This window comes from Pinus tabuliformis, chromosome X (genome assembly GCF_031772625.1).
Source record: "Pinus tabuliformis cultivar Carrire ecotype Pingquan chromosome X, CPIR1, whole genome shotgun sequence".
Taxonomy (NCBI): Eukaryota; Viridiplantae; Streptophyta; class Pinopsida; order Pinales; family Pinaceae; genus Pinus; species Pinus tabuliformis.
In genome coordinates, this window is record NC_142308.1 from 190,303,032 (window position 1) to 190,317,823 (window position 14,792).

A 14,792-nucleotide genomic window follows, 5' to 3' on the forward strand; every position below is an offset into this window, starting at 1 on the left:
ACGTCTGCTTCAAGCTGCAATCCGATTTTTCCAACGATTTAATGGCCATAATTCAGGAGTAACAAAGTCTTTTGCCTCGAATCTGAACGGTGATAAGGATTAAGTTGGGGATGTCCAATTCAAGTTGACTGAGGTTTTGGTAGCACGAGCATGCAGAATTCCACAACTAGGAGAACGTTGGTTTAAAAACTAGCATTTCAACAATGGATTGTGCACGCCTTGCCTCTATAAAGAGCATTCCAACCCCGACTGGACTAAGGGAATTTCGCAAAATTTCTTGAAATGTAAGTAATGCAACTTAATTTTTTTCCTGCAGAAATATATAATGTGTGAAGGTCACTTTGGGCCTTCATTCTTGTTTGAAATTCGGCTCCTCAACCATTTTCATTACAAGCTGTTAAATTTGCCGTATTACTTGAGAATGTCTCTGATGAAGATTTCGACGACCTATAAGGAGAGGGGGACCAATTTATAGGAAAATTTCTATCACCATGGGCTGGTGAAAATCATCCTCGTGGATGTTTTGAAGGATAGGAAGCGAACAATGGGAGGAGTTCTTGGCCCAAAATTACTTTGTAGAAAATGAGGATTCTCATTCCTCAGATTCCATAGAGGAAGCACCAACAGAAAAGCTGAAGAAAAATCCATAGACACGTGGGCTACAGATAAAGCAAGAATAGGAATAGAAAAACTCTCACCCTTCAGAGTCTACAGAGGCAAAACCCATAGAAAAATTGAAGAGGAAGCCATAGACTCATTGGCCATTGGTAAAGAAGGAAGGAAAGGATGATGTTGATTCTCTGAAGCCCACTAAGAAGAAGCCTGTAGAAAAACCAAAGAAGAAGAAGCCTCAGACTCTTGGGCTACAGATGAAGGATGAAGAAAGGGATGAATAAGTGGTGGTGATAAGAGAGACTAGGGCCAAATAGCCTAAGTCAAAGAATGGCACTTCCACCTATGTAGAAAGATTTACCAGAAGCCAGATTGTTGATCTAGCTATAAAGGATATTACAGATGCAAAAGTGTTGCCCAAGACACTAGACAAGAAGAAGGAGAAAAATCACAACCTACCCAAAGGTAAAGAAAATATAGAGTCAGCTATGTTCATCGACAAAGAAGCAATGTCCTTCTAGGACTCCTCACTACATGGAAGCGGGAATGACACAGTAGGAGAACAACAAGTAGAGGAGGACCTTGGTTCCCCTCAATCCCTCCAAGGACATCAGGAAGGAGAAGTAACACCCCAGAAGAGATAGTATCTGCAGGAACTAGAAGAAATCATCACCTATCTCACCATTTCAGAAAGGGAATTGAGAAAGGAAAAGGAAACCCTAAAAGAGAACAACCTGCATATACAAAAAGAACATGATGAGTGGGTTCAGAAAGTGGCTCGAATTATGAAAAAGAAGCAAGCTAGTATCGATCATCTGAAAAAGAAGAATGAATTATACAAGGGTCAAATTCCTGCCGAATCTAGCGGTAACTAGTTGGACTAGTTGGTAGATGTAGTAGATCAGTTGGCTGTAATAGCTACGGCTTAGGATAAGGAATGCTTTCCTTTTCCTTTTTCATTTTGGTGAGCATGCAACATTTTTTCTTGCATAAAGGGCATGCAAGAAGCAAGGTTTGGTGGAGATGTTGGGGCTTGGTTTTGACCAATTTTGAGACCCTTTTCTAGACATAGCCTCTCCCATTTTGAACTATCTTTAACCGCTATTATGCCTATTTCATTTATAATACTTAGGTTTTTGCCAAAATGGTGTCATATGTTTAAGGTATGCAAATTAACATGAAAAGGCATATTTTACCTTAACCTTAAGTATTCCTTACATCTAGTTGTTCTTTATTTAATTATCATACCAACTAATCTAGAGTTCTTGTGTAGATTTGTTTTGATTCAAAAATAGTCCCGCATTTCTTGCAAAAAGTTGTGCAATCCTATTTCCTGCAAACACTCTGAAATTCCTACAGCCGTGGATTTCCTGCAACTGCCCAAATTTCCTAAAGCATCATCGGAGGTTAGATGTGCTCCATAAATTTCTAAGTCAAATAGGAACATGGTTTTTGTGGGGAATCTATCACATAGGGATGCTATCCTATTGGCCATTTTAGATCTGCCAACGATACCAACCACATTCATGAACCTTCTATCATTGGCAGTTTCGAGGAAAGCTACAGCCATGTAATGAATTTTGTCTAATCCATGCTTTCATTCATGGATTAGACCGAGTATGGCTAAATTTGATATTTTCTAATAGGATTGTTAGTCGATTGCTTAGAATAGTAGTCTTCCTTCCCTCAAACCATATATGGGCTTTTGTAATTGTGTAAATTATGTTCTAGTTTATATGGTTGGTGTTCGATGGGTTGGTTTCAGCTAAGACTGTATATGAGATTGTACTCAAGTATATCCTCTAAGATTAATGCAATATTATATTTTCTATCTATTTCATTGAGCAAGCTCTTCTAATTTGAAGGTGTTCTGAGTAAGGGAGGGCCCCCTTTGCTCACAACTCCCGTAGTTTAGTGCTTATGCATTTTATTTTTCTTATGTAATAATAATTTGTTCTTATAACTAATGTACTCTTTTAGATATATATTAGCAACAAATGATTGAATGAACTAGTTTCATGTTAATGTGTGGAATTTATTTAATTAAGTTTCGATTTATAATGTTGAGTGAATGTCTGAGTTTGTTGCAAGTTTGATTTTTGTATCTTTTCCTAATCATCAACAACAATACTAGAGAGTTGTACAGGGATGTTTGATCCACTCTATAGCCTTTGCTGCTAAGTGATTGATAGAGGAGAGATTCATTAGTTTTGTATGACTGATTAGTTAGATTAATCAACATTGATATTATTAACCCTACATATATTTTGCATAGCATCTCACAAGCTTACGTGCCCTGGGTTGATGATTTACCTTAATCAAATTATAGGGCCATAATTTGACTCAACATAGATTTTAACCAAATCAAAATATTGTATTATTTATATGTATCCACAGATAAAAAAAGGGTTCCATGGTATAAGCCCAAGAAAATAATGATTCATTAACCACATTTGGGGCAATATCTCAAATTATCCCTCTTCATACAAAAGGATAAAACCATGTCATCCTCTCAACATGAAATGACTAATCGAACTATACAGGAGAAAAGGAAACACAAATTATTGCATACACAAATAAAGTGACCCATATTAAAACATCAAATGAGGAACTTACTGACTAATGTTTTGTTTATAAATTCCTCAAGTTGATAAAGAGAAATCTCCTTTCCTACCACAAGAGAAATATTATTCCCATGGGATTTGATGAGCCTTTTACTATACTAATGACTATTGTGGCTTGGTTTTGGAACATGTAATGAACCTGTATGCTCCAAAATCATTAATCCCACTCAAACGGATGGAAAGGAAGAAGAGTCTCAAACATAGAATTTGACCACCTTCCATTTTGATAGTGATACATGTCATGTTATGGACACCCATAACAACAAAAACATAGACATTAAGTGCCATAAGAGAGATCCCAAGCTTATTATTAATCTGAAATGATGGTGGATGTAGACATCCAAATACATGTGTTGAAATGTTAGGAATTTTCAGTGAATATTTAATCATTTGTATCATGTGACCATGATATAACACTATATCATTGTTAGAGTGATCTTTTGAGACTTGCAACGACATGATTATGATAACTAGCTATAATAAAATATGATCCTGGGATAGAGATTCATCCAAGTATCCTATTGGGTAGACATCCTATTAGTTAGAGATTCGTACAAGTATTATGTTGTTGGTATGTACTTGTAATTTCATCCTATGTATATATGAATATTTCCTTGCTATCACTTTCTCTTATTGTAGATCTAATTTTCAGCCTCTGTTCTCATAATGGTTGAGTAATTTCTAGATATAGTTATGCATGTTGATTTTATATGATAATGAGCAGATTTTGTTAACATATTTGGAAAATATATGGAAGTTAGGTGGGAATATTAATGGATATAATAAATATGGTGTAATAATTAATTTTACATATATCATATTGTTGGGAATAATGCCTAAGTGTTAGAAAGTAAATTCCCTTGACGTACACTCATTTGATTTTCATTTTCTTGGGATTCCTTATGTGTCTAGTTGGATAGAAGTGAAATATATATTACTATAATTCATACTTTATCTTCAGCCATGAGGTTTATATTTTATGAGAAGTAGATATAGAATATCTCAAGGTTTAGGTGAAATTTTTGAGTTTATATTTCGAGGTGACTTCTAAGAAATTCAAGAAAAAGTTAGTATAAATCAATCCATGTCATAATCATGTATTAAAAAATAATTAGGTGATACATCCATTATGATAAAGCATTGGAAATTATTTCACATATTCATGCAAATGTATTCATATTTATGGTCGTCCATAATAAAAATGCATAATTAGGTCTCCTATCTCTTTGTTGTGAGTGTTGAATTCTAACAATGAGATACAACATGGAGAAGGAAAATCAATAAGGTAAAAACTATGAAGATACTTTTCCATCAACAACTTGATTTATTGCCATTCTTTTTTCGTTTTCAAAGAAACTATTTAGGTGGTAATTATACTAAATTGATGTTTTTTTAATGAAATGGATAGAGTTTATATGGATCAACCATAGTGTTTTATTAACAAGGGTAAAAAACGTAGGTTTAAAAATTAGTAAAAGTATTTTATGGATTAAAGTAAGACACCAAACATGGGGTAAGAAACTTGATCAATGCCTTAGCTCCAACAATTCAAAAAGGAATAATTCAAATTGATAGTTCTATATTAAATAAAAAAGAATGAAATGGAAACCAAATCTATGCGAATATTTAGAAAGAAAGAAAAAAAATCCCTTTCTAAATTAGCTTACAAAACTATATACATGAAATCACAGGGTGATCCTGGTTGGAAGATGGAGCTCTTGATGAAAATTAGGGTTTTCATCATCTGTAGAGGACAACCATATGTGGCTGTTGCTAAATATGATTTTGTCACAAGTATAGAAGGAGTGATGCTTTTACAAGTATAATAGGAGTGCCTTGTATAGGGCTGATGAGTACAATCCTCTCCATGGAAACATTTACTTGTTAGCTTCGGTCTTTCTAATGAAATTTTGGTCTCCTCTCCCTTATTTGAGCCTAGTTTTATCTCTGCAGAAGACCCCTCCAAACGAGACCAATGGAAAATAAACAGGGTTATGCAAGGGAAACTTTAATGTTTATATTATCCAAACCCTTGATACATAATAAATTCAACTATGTTGTAACCAAACACTAATAATCCAAAACTGCTATAGATTGGTGCTAGAAATTATATACCACATAGCTTCATTATTTTATTGTTTGTAGGTAGTGCATTTAATTATACGTCTTTGTATTGTGCCTTATATTTATCTTAATAAGGATAAATACTTTTTTTAGATCATAACGCTTATAAAACATTGATCAAGAGCTTAAAATTTTCTATAGAAGCTATGGGTATTGGCAAAGCATCATGAATTATGGTTGTTAATTTCTACTAGGCCTAAATATTCATGTGATACCTTTTCAAGAGATCCTCTTCATCCAAAAATGTATTTTAGTCATTCCAAAAAAACCCAAAGACATTTCACAGAAATCATGTTTTTGTTTTAGGGCATAAATGGTCTCAATTGTGCCTAGCCTTAGGATTGTGACAATTTGTTGAAAACCATAGAATTGTAGGTGTCTTGGAAGGAATGTGGACTTATCATTGCTTAATCCTGATGCTTGAATCGGCTAACTACTATGAATTATTGAAGGAGTCTGCATAGGGAAAGGAATGTTGTATCAAATGTAGGGAGGAGCCTCCAAGAATCACCCCAGATGATCTATAAGAATTCAATGTATGGAGGTGCCACCAGGAAACACTCAAGTCAGCACCAAATGGAATGTACAGAGGAGATATTGATAAACCGTCATGTCCTCAAGAATTGAATGTAGGCAGGAGCCACCAAAAAATACTCAAGGGAACGTTGAATTGAATGTAGGGAGAGGAACCACCGCGAAACCCTCAAATTTGCTGCAATAAACAAATGTGAGGAGTAGAGTCATCAACAAACCCTCAGGTCTGCTACAAGAATAAAATGTATAATGGAGTGGAGCCACTGAGAAAACTCATAGTATATGTGAAAACCATATGCAATGACATGCCAAGAACATATATTGAGACGAGCTAGGAATTAATAATAATAATTTAAGAATATAATAATTAATATACTATGGTTTTAATTTAGAATATTATTAAAAGAAATAAAATCAACAACTATGTGATAGAAAATAGTGATTAATTTAATTAATTAATAATCTATTTGCACTAGTGTCTACGTTTTAAAAAAAATCATATACTTTGAATTAGTAAAGGTAGACTTTAGTTAATAGTTTTATTAATTGTTATAGGATGTTTTAAATCACTATCATTAATACACATTCAATCCATATTTTGGTGAGTAGTAGAGAATCTTGAAACAAATAATGTCAATTCATGGAATTCAACACTCAATATAAGATGTTACTTAACCATAATAATCCATGACTCATAAGATGATAATCTTCATGTATTGTCTTGTGATTTGATGTAGCAACTTCTACATTGGCTTGCAAAGATCAGCATAGTATCCATCAAACATATCTTGTAGTTGAGTTGTACAATGCATTTTCCAATAATCCTAAAACTCCTTGAAATTTCCCTGGATGAGCACTTCCCATTCAGTCATAAGCTTGGCTTCACACGAGGTGTAGAATAGACAGTGAAAGGGTGTATTGTTAAGTCACTCCATGATATGAAGGTCACCAGTTTGAAACTCCGTGGGAAAAAATCCAATCATGTTAAGGGTTGGTCTAGGCCAAGTTTGGTGCGATCCTCAGGTGATTTTGACACCTTAGATTCCGTTGGTCGCATTTTCTCATGCCACAGGTCAAGCTTCAAATAATATCTAGACAACTTACACCACTTGACTAACAAAAAATTAAACCAAGGCTGGTTAGTTGATAATCTATGAAGCTTTAAGCACTTTCTTATGAAATTTCTTGTTGGTCGATTGTGAACATCATAGATACACTCTACTATATACAATATGTACGAAATAATTATATGCAAAATCTGTTGTAGTTTATATATATTACAATTTCTCAGTAATAATATTCGTTAAATTCCAACAACATACTCTGCCCAATAAGCCGAGTAAGATAAAAAATGAGGGAGAGATCATGGTGCCTCCATAGAAGTTGTAAATTAGAACTGAGAAAAAGTTACAAGTCGAACTTGAGAGAAATCGAAATAAATGAAGAGAAAAGCATTAAAAAAACATGCAGAGTAGTGAGCATGGTGTCTCTAAGTGGGAGGATTCACATTTGGAACAACCAAGGAAGATGTGTTTCCTTTAGATGAAATCAAAAGATGGAAAATACAATCAACAATTGAATGATAAATTTATGTTTAAAGGGAGATTAAGTGTATGACAGCCTGGAAAGCTCCATTACATAGTTTATAACCCATCATGGCTCTAGCCATCACAATGTTATGATAGAGAGACCTCAACGATAGCATTATGATAGTGGTGAGATTAAAATGGACTAGAGCATTGAGTTATGGTAATGATAGCATTAACATTATGGAAGTGGCTCATTACATATAATTAATTACGTAATTCAGAGTATTTACAAGTCTGATCCCTTGCCAATTCATAGGATTCCAAAGTTGTGTATCTAATGTCTAGTATGCATGGATCATAAACCTGAGATAGAGTGATTTAAAAGGTCATAAATTTTTCATTCTCGACAAGTTATAATTACATACCTATTACATGTAAAATGAATTATAGTTTCAAACCTACGAATAGTTAGAAGATTCCAAAGAAGAGGATGATAAAGGATGTCAAAGCAGCTGAGTTAGAGGATACCAAACTAGCAATCATTTCACAATAATGACCTTTTGTTATTTTTCTCTACAAAAAAATATGCAAGACTTGAGAAGAAAGACATGTTTTTGTAAGATCAATATCATACAGTTGCAATCATAGGCTACTAACCTTAGAAACAAAATTGGACTAGTGGGACATACACATGTCATTGAGCAGACTATATAGCTTGATGTCTTCAATAGTCACACAAGATATCTAGCATCTTCAAATTCAATAACGAGCTCAATAAAACTTATAAGAAATACAAACACAGAGAGTTTGAGTCATTGCAAGGTTCTGAATACTAGGAGAAAGATCAAAGACCTTTTTCTCAAATTAAAAGAACTTCTAACATAGTTCAAAGATCTAAAAATCAAAAGGTTCTCTACAATTTTGTTAAGGTGATGAAGTTACTAGTTAAACTCCTCTTTTGTCGACTATAGGTAGTTTTAATAGGTAGCAATGGAGCACATTTCAATAAGGACCAATATTGAATTATATAGAGGCAAATGTGGGTTCATTTAGAAGGTTTGATCAAAAGCTCTGTCACCCTAAAGGACCACAATTATCTTCAAAAATTTCAAGACATACAAGTATTACCAAATACAAACCTCTCACTGCATGGGTGAATGAGTACCATGGGACTATTGAAAACCCTAAAGGGATAAAATTGCAGTAGAACACTACAAAGATCTCAAGGGACTAGACCTATTGTTAAAGGTAGGAAAAGGAGAAAGTATATGTAAGTGTTGAGAAATTATAAAATTCTTACCTGAGCTCAAGAAGTGGATGAGTCTATCAACTTGAGTAGATCTTCTTTACTTAGCACCTTTGAAGTTTCTTGATCTAAATGGAAAGTGGTGTCTACCTACTGTATTCATCCATCCATGGTATTTATCCACCCATGTAATTTACCCATGGTATATTAAGTCGCATCCACCCATGTAATTTACCCATGGTATTGTAATTCGCATTAACCCATGGTACTCATCGACCCATGGTAATTATCCACCCATGGTATTGTAAGTGACGTCCACCCATGGTATTATTTGTGGCATCCACCCCTGGTATTCATCTTCCCATGGTATTCATCCACCCATGTGATTTACCCATGATGACATCCACCCATGGTATTCATTCACGCATGGTATTTACCCACCCATGGAATTTACCTATGGTATTGTAACCAAAAAAGGCTATAAGTAACAAGTCACATTTTGTAAAAGGACAGATTGTCCACCACAAGGTAGCTTATAAAATTATTCTCTATTTTAATAAAAAAAATTATTTGTGCTTTTTTTGTATTATGAGTTCTCCTCTTTTCTTCAAGAATTTCAATTTTTTAGGTCTTGGGGGCATCTCCCCAAGATCCAGATCAGTGGTATCATATTTAGGTTATGACTCCATGGGAATGAAGGTTTGAATCATATTTCAGTTTCAAAAATTTGCAGCAATGTTTAGGCAAATTCATGAAAATTTTACGAACTTCACAGATAATTCTAGAAGGTGAAAAATAATTAATTTGAAATTACTTGAAATTATTTTCTAATAGCTCCAATGGGTTTTTATGGAATTTTATTTTGTTTCCCAATTTGAGAGATATGAGCAATTAAAGTTATGCATGTCTGTAACATTGCACGACCGTGCCTACCATTAGTTTCTGCAATCATTTTCTCACTCCGCAGGTCACCAAATTTCAAGTGTCTTATATCAATGTAAATATATCTTCAATTCCTAAAATGGGTCATTGAAGGAATTTGATTTCACCACATGTAGCATAAGTTATTAGCAAAGTTGTAGTAAGAGGTCTACAATGTGAAATAATCCTTTACAACATCTCATTGGATAGGAGAATCTACAGAACCCATTGCCACTTTTCTTATAATTCTGGAAAAAATTTATAGTTCAGGTACACCTTTGGTGTGGCCTAGTAGTGTACCCAATTGATAATCCATAGGTTTTTATATCTAGAGTAGCATTCAAAGTTGGTTCCCTTTGGAGATGTGCCCTCCCACCCTACATTAGTAGGAACTTGCTTTGCATTCATCAGTTTTAGGATAACAACATCCGACTTGGGTTCTTTGTAGACGTGCCCTACCACCCCAGGCTATGTAGGCACCTGCTAGTTCATCAATAGTGAGTATAAAGGTTATGGGTCAATTGCAGAAATCTCTTGTTTTCGAAGTCCATTTTATGGGTTGCACACTGTTAGTATCACAGTTGGTCACAAGCCTTATAGGGTATCTCTGTCCTTTGATCTTCATTCATCATGGTTATGGGTTGACCACAGAAAACAATTCTCTTCAGTGGCTCTTGATATTCAACAAAGGCTTTAGAGGAGGGAACTTCACGCAATGGGGACCATTGCTTCTTAAGGATAGAGAAATGATCCAGATGGAAAGTCGCAACTCCCCAAGGTATTCATCCTCTCATGGTATTTATCCACCCATGGTATTGTAAGTAGAATCTACCCATGATATTCATCCACCCATGGTATTTATCCTCCCAAGGAATTTTCCCATGATATTGTAAGTCACATCTGCCCATGCTCTTCATTCACCCATGGTATCTTAAGTAGCATCCACCCATGGTATTCATTCTCCCATGGTATTTATCTACCCATGGAATTTACCCATGGTATTGTAAGTGACATCCACCCATGGTATTTACCCAACCATGGAATTTACCTGTGGTATTGTAACAAAAAAAGGATATAAGTAACAAGTCGCATTTTGTAAAAGGAAAAATTGTCCACCATAATGTAGATTTTACGATTATTCTCTATTTTAATAAAAAATTATTTGTATTTATTTTATTTTATTGCATGTTTTCCTCTTTACAAATGGCATTTAATTATTTTAAATCTTGGGGGCATTCCCCCAATATTGGATCACTTCTACTACAAACAATATTATATGAAGTATCAAGCTTGTGAAAGAAAATGGTATTATCATCAAAAGGAAAATAGCAGTCCACTATAAGATATGCTTGAAAGTCATCTTATGGATATACTTAAGGGACACATTCATAGATTAGTTCTAAGTGCTAGTTAGAAGAAGACACCTACGAGAGGATCTAGGCCAACTTGAATAAAAAACCTTATAGGCATGTTCGATAATGATATATTAACCAGAAGCTAGTGGGCTTGGCTTGAGGAGCGTTGCTACTCAATATGTTTATTGGACTTGAGGAGACTAACAGAGCTCACAGGTGATAGCTTGGAGCTTGACCTTACAATTTTTCCTATCAAAATAGGATTGCCATCAAATCAAGAATGACTAACCTAATGGCTTTCCATATGAGAAGGAAGTACAGTTAGTGCTAATAAGCGCATAACTTGTAAATAGTAATAAATAGTTTCATCTCCTTGAAATTTATACATGTTATAATTATTTCATTTGATTTTGAAATTATTTCTATCAGTCGTATTTGAGTCTCAAAACCCTCCTATATTTTCAATGTATACATCTACCAAAACCATGTCGAATTGCAATTCATATGAGAAACAATTGAAAAAATTTCAGTGTTGGCCCCATTCTCAATTCATGGGTAGGCATGGGCCAAGATTACTTCTTTTTTGTAGGTGTCCCATGCCAAGTGGGGTCGACCTACCAAATAATCACATGGCCATCTTGGTGTACCCAACACACGATGCCTCCACAAGAATCTGAGAACTCGACCTTCATGTAGGTGCACCCAGGGCATGGGTGTTCACTCTACTATGAAAATTAGTGTTCACAAACCATTAGTTCATCAATGAATTTTTTTTTATCATTTTCTCTTTATTTTTGTAAGCTTTGCAGGACTACATCTTCATCATGTCCATTATATCACCTCAATCAGGGCAAGGATTTGAATCAATGACTTCACATCAAGGAGTGCCTTAATGGATAACCCAATCATTGTCTATCCAAGACCCCATGGAAAAATATTATGATCAATATTCAATTATAAACTAACTTTTAACACCTATGAATTAATTTACTTACTTTTCTAGAAATCATTATGAGACCCCCTTGTGCGAACTTCGTTATGAGCAGTCATTGGTCGACATTACTTATTTTTTGTAGGCACCCCTTTCAAATTCGAGATGACAAACCAATTCATGACATGGGAACCCCTGCAGGGCAGGTGCCCTGGCATGCCCAACACATGACACCCCCATGGACATTGGGTGCCTTGGCATGCCCATCACGTGATGCCTCCACGGGTGCCCAGGCACCCCGCCTTCACTAACTCATCAGTGACAACAAAATATTATAATTTCTTAGTACCTTGTTACATAATAAATCAAGTATAAGCCTAATTTTAACTCCCAAACATTACTTTAGTGAAATTTCTAAAGCTCATTATGAGACCCCTTCGTGGGAACTCTATTCATGGTTAGTAATGGGCCGAAATTACTTCTTTTATGAGAGCATCCCTTTCCACATCAAGATGACCCACTAGCTCCTCGCATAGGTGCCCCTGCGAGTAGGTTCCCTGGTGTGCCCAACACGTGATGCTTCCATGAGCACTCGGGCACCCCACCTTCATGTTAGTGCGTAGAGGGTGCAGGAATTTTCCTTTTTTGTTCAAATCAGTGAACACAAATCATTAGCACATAAAGGAAAACAAAATATTATCTTTTTTTATTTACATGTTGCATAATCAATATTCATTATAAACCAGATTAAAACACCTAAACATTAATTTACTTAATTTTATAAAAATCATTATGAGACCCCCTTGTGGGAACTCTGTCCATGGGAAATCATGGTACAAGATTAATTCTTTTATGTGGGTGCCACTTTTGAAGTCGAGATGACCCACCAGCTTGTCATACAGGCACCCCTAGCGGGCGGGAGCCCTTGTGTACCCAGCACGTGATGCCCCCACGGGCACCAAGGATCCTAGCATTCCGATCACATGACTCCACCATGGGCGACAGTCATCTTGGCATGCCTAGCACTTGATGCCTCCATTGATGCTCGGGTTCCCCTCCATTCACTCATCAATGACAACAAAATACTATAATTTGCTAATACAATGTTGCATAGTCAATCAGTTATAAACTGACCTTGAACACTTAAACATTCTATTAGTCAATTTTCTAAAATCATTATGAGATGCCTTGGTGGAAACTCTATTCATGGGAAATAATGGGATAACCTTAGTTCTTTTATGTGGGAATCCCTATCCAAGTTGGATCAACCTGCCATCTTGTCGCATGGGGGCCCCAACTAGGTAGACATCCTAGTGTGTTGAGCTTGCAATGACCCCAGGGGCACCTAAGCGGAATGCCTTCGTGTGGGTGTGTCTAGGGCACGAACATTCATCTTACTGTGAAAATTAGTCAAAAGAAATAATTATATCATCAATGACAACAAGATATTATCATTTCTTAGTACATCCATATGGCATAATCAATCAATTATAAATGAACTTTTAACACCTAAACATTAATTTAGTCAATTTTCTGAAAATCATAATGATACACCCTCGTGGGAACTAAATTCATGTTTAGTCATGTGCTAACCTTACTTCGCATGTCTTCCCGATTGTCATGTCACTTAGTTCACTCATCACCCAACTCATCTGATACGTTTTCTTAATGAATCATTAAAGTGAAAATTGGAAATTATGGTATAAACACAAATGAGATTCTTTTCAATTCAAGAATACTATATTCTCTACTTAACAAGGTCAACCATGTGAAGTTGGAATCTCATATGGAACCTCCCCCACCCACCCCCCCGCCCCCCTCACATCACTCTCAATTTCCCATACCCAATCTATCTACTATAATATATTTGAAATAAATTTAGTAATAGTCAAACATAAAAATTAGGAAAATAAAAATTTAAGGTGAATGAATGAGAACAGACCAACTAAAAAAAATATAAATACATACCCCCTACTTTTCAACATTTTGATATAATTAATATTCTTCCTCATCCATATCATCATCTGTATTATCCAGTTTAGAATTCATGTTCTTCTACATTTAGTTCAACTTCTTCAAGTTCTTCGTCCGACACAATGTCAATATCATATAGTTCATCCAAATTAACATTGTCTCGGTTAAGATATATTCCTTGAACTTTTTCAACATATTTGCCTAACACTACATGAACCCCCTACTCCTCAACAACATCTTCTTCTTTAATTTCATCTTCTTCCACTATGTTATATTTTACGGGCCTTCCTTATAGATCATATCTAAGAACATATGACCAACCCGATTTACTTGGAACATTTACATAAAATACCTATTCACATTTTCTTTGAAGAACATATCGCCTTAATCTCGCCTCAAGGTTCCTTGTATCAACCATGGTAAACCCATTAGAATGCTCATTAATAGTTTCATCAGGCTCACGTTGATGGATTCATAGCGTAAGCCTTTTTACATTGAACATAAGTATTTTCATGGACTTAAAGTCACTCAAGTATATCATGTAGATACCCATAGTATCAATTCTCATAGAGTTTTGGATGGCTGTCACCTCTAGAGGAAACATTAATAACTTGAAATATTGTAGTTATCCCACAATCATTAGTTTTCATATTTTCATCCATCCTTTTGATGCAAAATTTGCAGCCATTGCACCACATTTTGTTGTGGTGTTTCAAATGAAATACATCAAACACATTAAAAATGAATTGTCAATTGATCAGCATGCATATTTATACTTGTAAAATTTAAAAATTAAGGAAAAAAATACACCATATTTTGCATCAATATATGGGTGAATATGCTTGCCTAATAATATTTCAAACCATATGCTAAATCAATTTCCCTGTCTGTAAAATTGGTATCTCCACTACGTTGAGCTTCTTTGACCAATGAAGATATACC